This window comes from Dendrobates tinctorius, unplaced genomic scaffold (assembly GCF_039654945.1).
Source record: "Dendrobates tinctorius isolate UK_male_01 unplaced genomic scaffold, ASM3965494v1 ptg000016l, whole genome shotgun sequence".
NCBI lineage: Eukaryota > Metazoa > Chordata > Amphibia > Anura > Dendrobatidae > Dendrobates > Dendrobates tinctorius.
In genome coordinates, this window is record NW_027361684.1 from 34,488,898 (window position 1) to 34,495,365 (window position 6,468).

General features: G+C 42.5%; 1 long non-coding RNA gene across 1 annotated transcript; it reads left to right on the forward strand.

The window, feature by feature from the left end:
* The first annotated feature begins 2,005 nt into the window (after nucleotides 1–2,005).
* LOC141078093 (uncharacterized) lies at nucleotides 2,006–5,510 on the forward strand. Its single transcript, XR_012227651.1, has 2 exons — nucleotides 2,006–2,169; nucleotides 4,332–5,510. It is a non-coding gene; the product is annotated as an uncharacterized lncRNA (long non-coding RNA).
* The last annotated feature ends 958 nt before the right edge of the window (nucleotides 5,511–6,468 follow it).

Here is a 6,468-nt window from a genome sequence, read left to right on the forward strand (position 1 = left end):
TAACATCAGCTGAAATACTGGACTCTCTGAAAACTAGCAATGTGGCTGTTTCAAGATGCACAATAAAGAGGCACTTGAAGAAAAGTGGGCTGCATGGTCGAGTCGCCACAAGAAAGCCAATACTGCATCGATGCCACAAAGTATCTCGCCTACAATACGCAAAACAGCACAGAGACAAGCCTCAAAACTTCTGGAACAAGGTCATTTAGATTGATGAGACCAAAATTCAACTTTTTGCCCACAACCATAAACATTACATTTGGAGAGAGGTCAGCAAGGCCTATTATGAAAGGAACACCATTTCTACTGAAAATCACAGAGGTGGATCGCTGATGTTTTGGGGATGTGTGAGCTACAAAGGCACAGGAAACTTGGTCGAAGTTGAAGGAAAGATGAATGCAGAACATTATCAGCAAATGATGGAGGCAAATTTGAAATCATCAGCCCAGCAGCTGCGCATGGGATGTACTTAGACGTTCCAATATGACAACGATCCAAAACACAAGGCCAAGTTGACCTGGCATTGGCTACAGCAGAACAAAGTGAAGGTTCTGGAGTGGCCATCTCTGCCTCCTGACGTCAATATCATTGTGCCACTCTGAAAAGATCTCAAGCGCGAGATTCATGCTAGACAGCCCAAGAATTTACAGGAACTGGAGGCTTTTGGCCAAGAAGAGTGGGCAGCTTTACCATCTGAGAAAATAAAGAACTTCATCCACAACTACCACAAAAGACTTCAAACTGTCATTGGTGTTAGAGGGGGCAATACACGGTATTAAGAAATGGGGTATGTGAACTTTTGATCAGGGTTATTTTGATGTTTTGGGTTGTCATTATGATTTAAAAAGAGAAAACACAGTAGTGTGACAATAAATGGCTTCACCCAACCACTAACCAAGAGAAAAAGTTTTGTTGTTATCATTCATATCCTCAGAAAAAAGGGCAAGAAAGCTAAAATTCTGCTGGAGTATGTAAACTTTTGAGCACGCACATAAAAAATTTAAAAAAACACAATTGAAAGGTTAACTCACCAAAACCCTGACTGATGAACCAGCAGGATGCAGCAGACCCCCATTGATAAAGGCTGGGGCAGCACAGGTGCAATCCACTGATGAGAACAGCCAGTAACCCAAAAGGGTCTGGCTGCCTAGTGGAAAAAATGCACACAAATAAGACTTGCATAAGACATCAGTCACACAGATAAGTGTGGTGCAAAGCGTCTGAGCAGCCTATTAATGACGCCCATAGTATTAGCAGGTGGGCCGCTCAGCACCATGTACTGTATATGCATCACACAGAAAAAGCCAAGCCAACAAGAAGAGGTCTGACTGCATCCTGCAAAAATGATAAAAAGTGCAAAAAGATAAAAAGATAAATCTGGGGACCCTTGACGTTGGGTTGTGAGCTTATCTGCTTTGGCCAAAATAGTAAGTAATACCGCATATCTTTTTATCTTTTTGCACTTTTTATCATTTTTGCAGGATGCACTTAGACCTCTTCATGTTGGCTTGGTTTTTTCTGTGTGATGCATATACATGGTGCTGAGCGGCCCGCCTGCTAATACTATGGGCGTCATTAATAGGCTGCTCAGACGCTTTGCACCTCACTTATCTGTGTGACTGATGTCTTATGCAAGCCTTATTTGTGTGCATTTTTCCACTAGGCAGCCAGACCCTTTTGGGTTACTGGCTGTTCTCATCAGTGGATTGCACCTGTGCTGCCCCAGCCTTTATCAATGGGGGTCTGCTGCATCCTGCTGGTGCATCAGTCAGGGTTTTGGTGAGTTAACCTTTCAATTGAATTTTTTTAAACTTTTGAGCACAACTGTATATATGTGCACTTGGTTACTACAATTTCTATATACCGGGTCTGTACCATACAGCGCTCCTCGCGCAAGAGGTCTCTGTTTTTATTGTATTGTTTGTATGTTTATTGTTCAATAAAGGATACATTTTGTATAAATATCTTTACATCTGGCTACTTGCCTTCTTTAGTGCAAGGAATAGCGCAAAGTGGGACAGTTTGATTTATAATTGTCCTAGTGACACTATACTGTGACGGGGATCACTATCTCTTGATCTACTTGCATTTAAGAAGCATTTTCTTAGCATCCGCACTTTGGACCCTCACTATAAGTGGAACCGCAGCTTTATGCATCACAACTTTGGGGTAAGATTGGCTTATCTGTGTGTGAGATTTGCTATATAGACATATGTGAGAAGTTATTTTATGAGCTATTGTAGATTAAGAGGTTGAAATACTTGCATAAAGAACCCCCCATAGCCTGTTCCCATCAGTTCCCATCACTGGGACAAAGGTTAAATTTATGATCATAAGTGTTACGTGTTAGCGTTCGAGGTAATGAAGAATACAATGGAACCTTTCAGTCTTTGAAGAGCACTGGTTTTTACAAGGCCCTGGAGCTTGAGGCCATAGTGGTACTCATTAATCTTGTTACGGACTAGATGCCATACCATTGTTTATTACCTGTATTATTGCAATGTGGGATAATAGACTTATAAAGTATTAGTGACTTAAGCCCCCGTGACACACTGTGATATCGCTAGCAATATCGCTGTAAAGTCACCGATTTTGTGACGTTGCAGCGATATTGCTAGCGATATCGCTGTTTCTGATACTTACCTCCAACCGGCTCCCCCGCTGGTTATCGCTGATCGCGCGAGAAGGTCCTGGACCATTCCTCGTCGGCCACTTCCTGCTGGGCTTCCTGTGGCGCCGACGAGCGACGCGTGGACGCGGGGGGGGAAGTCAGGAACGCCTCGTCTGACAGGTAAGTAGCGATCCCCGTCCCCAGCGATGTCGCTGGTGAGATCTGCCTGTGTGGCAGCTCACTAGCGACCACCTAGCGATGCACCAGCGATCCTGACCGCGTCATATCGCTGGTCAGGATCGCTGGTGGATCGCTAGGTGTAACGGTACCCTTAGAAAATATATTTTTTCTAGATGGTACTATAAGGCCGCCTGTCATATCTACTGCACATCCTGTTCTGCATACTAATCCAGAATATGCCCCCATTAGAGAGCCATTTACACTCATCAATTCTCCTTGTTATGTACTTTTTTTCTGAGCAGTGATAACTGGTAACGATCATGTTAGCAAAGGAAAAGATCAACAATGAAACTGTTGTTTATCATTAATCACCAATTGTAATGCCACAAAGATAATTATCAGTGGCAAGATTGAAAACTTGAATGTTGGCCACTGACATTTATGCAAGAGATGGCTGGCCTGCCTAGTGCACAGTCAGACCTCGATGTTCGGTGGTATGGACTGTGCACCCCAAAAGTCATATGCTTCTTTGTAAAATACAGGGCACATTATGTTGGGCTATATACCTAAAGTATCCCTACCCCCAAATAATATTAGGGGGCAAGATAATACTGGCTAAACCACCATAGCGTAACTGGCTAATATCACCAGACCATAACTGGTTAACACCATGATTTGGTGACTAAATAACGCCACCCTACAATGAGAAGATAACTCCAGCTTACCTTTACTGGATAATACCACTATATTATGACTAAATAACACCCTCTTAAAAATGAAAAATTTACAATTAATCAGTAATAAAGGTGTGATTCAGAGTTCGTTATCTATCCTCTGCAATGTCCGTGTAATTTATGGTGCGTGGGAGAAAGAATATGGGACCTGAAAATAAGGCAAAACCATCCCAGATACACCATCAGAAAGACAAAACTGGATTTGCTCATCTCTAAGCAATTGTTTGAATGTGGTCATAATAAGAAAAATGTCAAATTTAGAATTATAGATCACGTTCCGCCTCTGAGAATGGGAGGTGACCCTGTGAAATTGTTGAAAATCAAGGAGCTGCAATGGATTCATAGATTGGGCACTTTATGTCCTAATGCAGGGGTGGGGAACCTCCGGCCCAGGGGCCGCATGCGGCCCGCAGTGGCTTTTCATGCGGCCCACGGGCAGGTCCCTGGAGTCCCCAATGCTCGGGCGGCAGCTGTATCCTGTTAGCTGCCAGCCCTTTAACCCCCAAGTGCACGGCATGCAGCGCTCATTACAAAACGCTGCCTGCCCTGCACATGCATGAAAACGTCTTCTGGGTGGTCGGGGTTAGTGTCTGGGTGGGCGGGATTAGCACCCAATGCTCTCCCGTCCACATGTCCCGGAAGATATGGACCTAATGGATTAAATGTTGAACATAAGATCAATTTGGCCGTTTGACCTTGATGCATAATTTTCGATTCTGACTCTAATACTCTGTTTTTATGATAGAGTGTGGTTAGGATTTTTATCCTAGCTACTAATCTTTTTCTCTTTTTTTCCTTTTTTCCAGATCTTAGAAATATGGATTTGAATTTGTGGCGCGTCCCATCCCAATGTCATCTTAAATTAAATTATTCCAGATAATGCTCAGGCTCAGACTTTTTTTAATTTTGTTTTCTATATTTATCTTCTCTATCTTGATTGTTTTATCATCTATTATTTTTTCTCATATATAGTATCAGCGCAATAAATATTAGAAATGATGGCAATGGCTGTGCTATGGGATTTATGGAAATACTATGGGTTATAATTACATTGGGAACGTGGGTTGAGTAGTGTGTCCCTCACAGGGCACATGGCTCCCCATATCCCTGAGGACATGGATTTACCAGCCCCAGCTAATGGAGTTTGTTATCCAGTCTTAGTACGGTCCTCCCTTTAAAATGTCCTATACCAATCTTAAAAAAAGCCTGCCATGTTAATAGCCCTTACTTGACAAAGCACTCCAACTATTTTTTTGCATGGTAATAATTTTGTTACATTACATGATCTCTGTTGTAGCACGTTCTATGTGCACTAATCATGTTGTTGAAACAATACACACTTTATCTTATTGTATTTAAAAAACTTATACACAATGTATTTAACCTTAGTGGTTATATGTGGCACTTATGCACTTTATTTGTTTAATTGACTTATAAATGGATGTACTGATAAATAGTCTGTTCACTTTTCACATTTCTTGAGAAAGGCTCACACTTGGAGGCGAAACGTTGGTGTAAGCCCATTATTTAGATTCTTATGGTGGGCAATAACATTCTAGTTATTGAACCTATATATTCATTCTATTTCCCCACCACAGGTCTCTACTATTATGTATGATCTAATATACATTTTTCAGTGTTTTTTGGCTCTCATATGTTTTTTGGGGTATTGTGCTACACACCTACTATCCGCCTGTGCTATGTGGATCAGCTCAGCCCATTATATGCCTTAATCAGTGTGAATAGAGTTTGATGTTGTGATTTTATTGAAGTTTTATTATGTCACTTATAGTCTTTGTTCAATAAATTTTATTTGTGATATCCAGCGTTGCACATTTTTATGTATTTCTGCTCTTGCTTAAGTATCTAACATTGATGTTATGGTTGTGCATCTATCTTTTTTTCTGGTAACCCCTATCTCATGTTGTCTTCAGATTAAAGATTCCCTTTAAGCCTCTAAAATAATAATAAAAAAAATATATAAATTTGTTATGCTGTAATTGTAATGATCATGTTTCCAGGTCACTTTTACATAATGTGTAGGGAAGGTGACCTGACGGACGGACGTGTCAGAATAGAGAAAGATAAGTTTGCACAGTTTAGACAGGTGTCAGTTACTACAGTGGGGAAACAGCTAGGAAAGTGTAGTGGACGTGCAGTACCTTGGGTTGACCATTAGATGGCAGGGAGGAGTGTGAGCAAAGGACTTGACATCAGCTTAGGGCTTTAGAAACCGTTGGTCATGGGGGGCGGAGTTACAGTGACAGGGGACCGGGAGAGATATAAATACTGAGGGAGGGTTCCAGAAAGTGCCAGTCCCCAGGGGGAGCTCCAGTGACAGGAGGACTACGACAGTTTGTGCGCTGTGAGGAAAACCGTACCAGGGGGACTGAGGAGAGAGAACGTCAGGGGGGTGGTCCTGACAGGAAGAACTGCAGAAGAGACGAGACACCAGGTGTGGGACACCGTGTTGGACACGACGACTGATCAGTGGAAGTGCTGTTGGTTTATGGGCCTAAGGCGGCCACAGTGACGAACCTGTCAGGAGCGTCGACGAGTGCAGAGGGGACGGTGTATGCAGACACGTCCCCAGTATAGAGTTCAGTGTGTGAGAAGCGGCCCTGGAAACGAAGGGCCGTGTGGTAAAGAAAGTGCGGTGTGCTCTGAGGCCATCAGACGGACGGCGAGTGAAATAAACTTGGACCTGTTGCACCCAGAATCTGCCTCCATCTTGTCTCTGTTTTATCTCTGCGCGGTTAAGAGAGGGACCACCCCCCAGCTCGGCCCACCGACCCCTACAAATGAACGCCATAAAAACACTACCCATAAAACAGTGGAATTACATTATTATCACCATTTCAACTTACATGGAATACATTTCTAGGTTTTCGTACATTAGATAGTAAAATGAATGGTGTCATCCAAAAATACAACTAGTTTAAT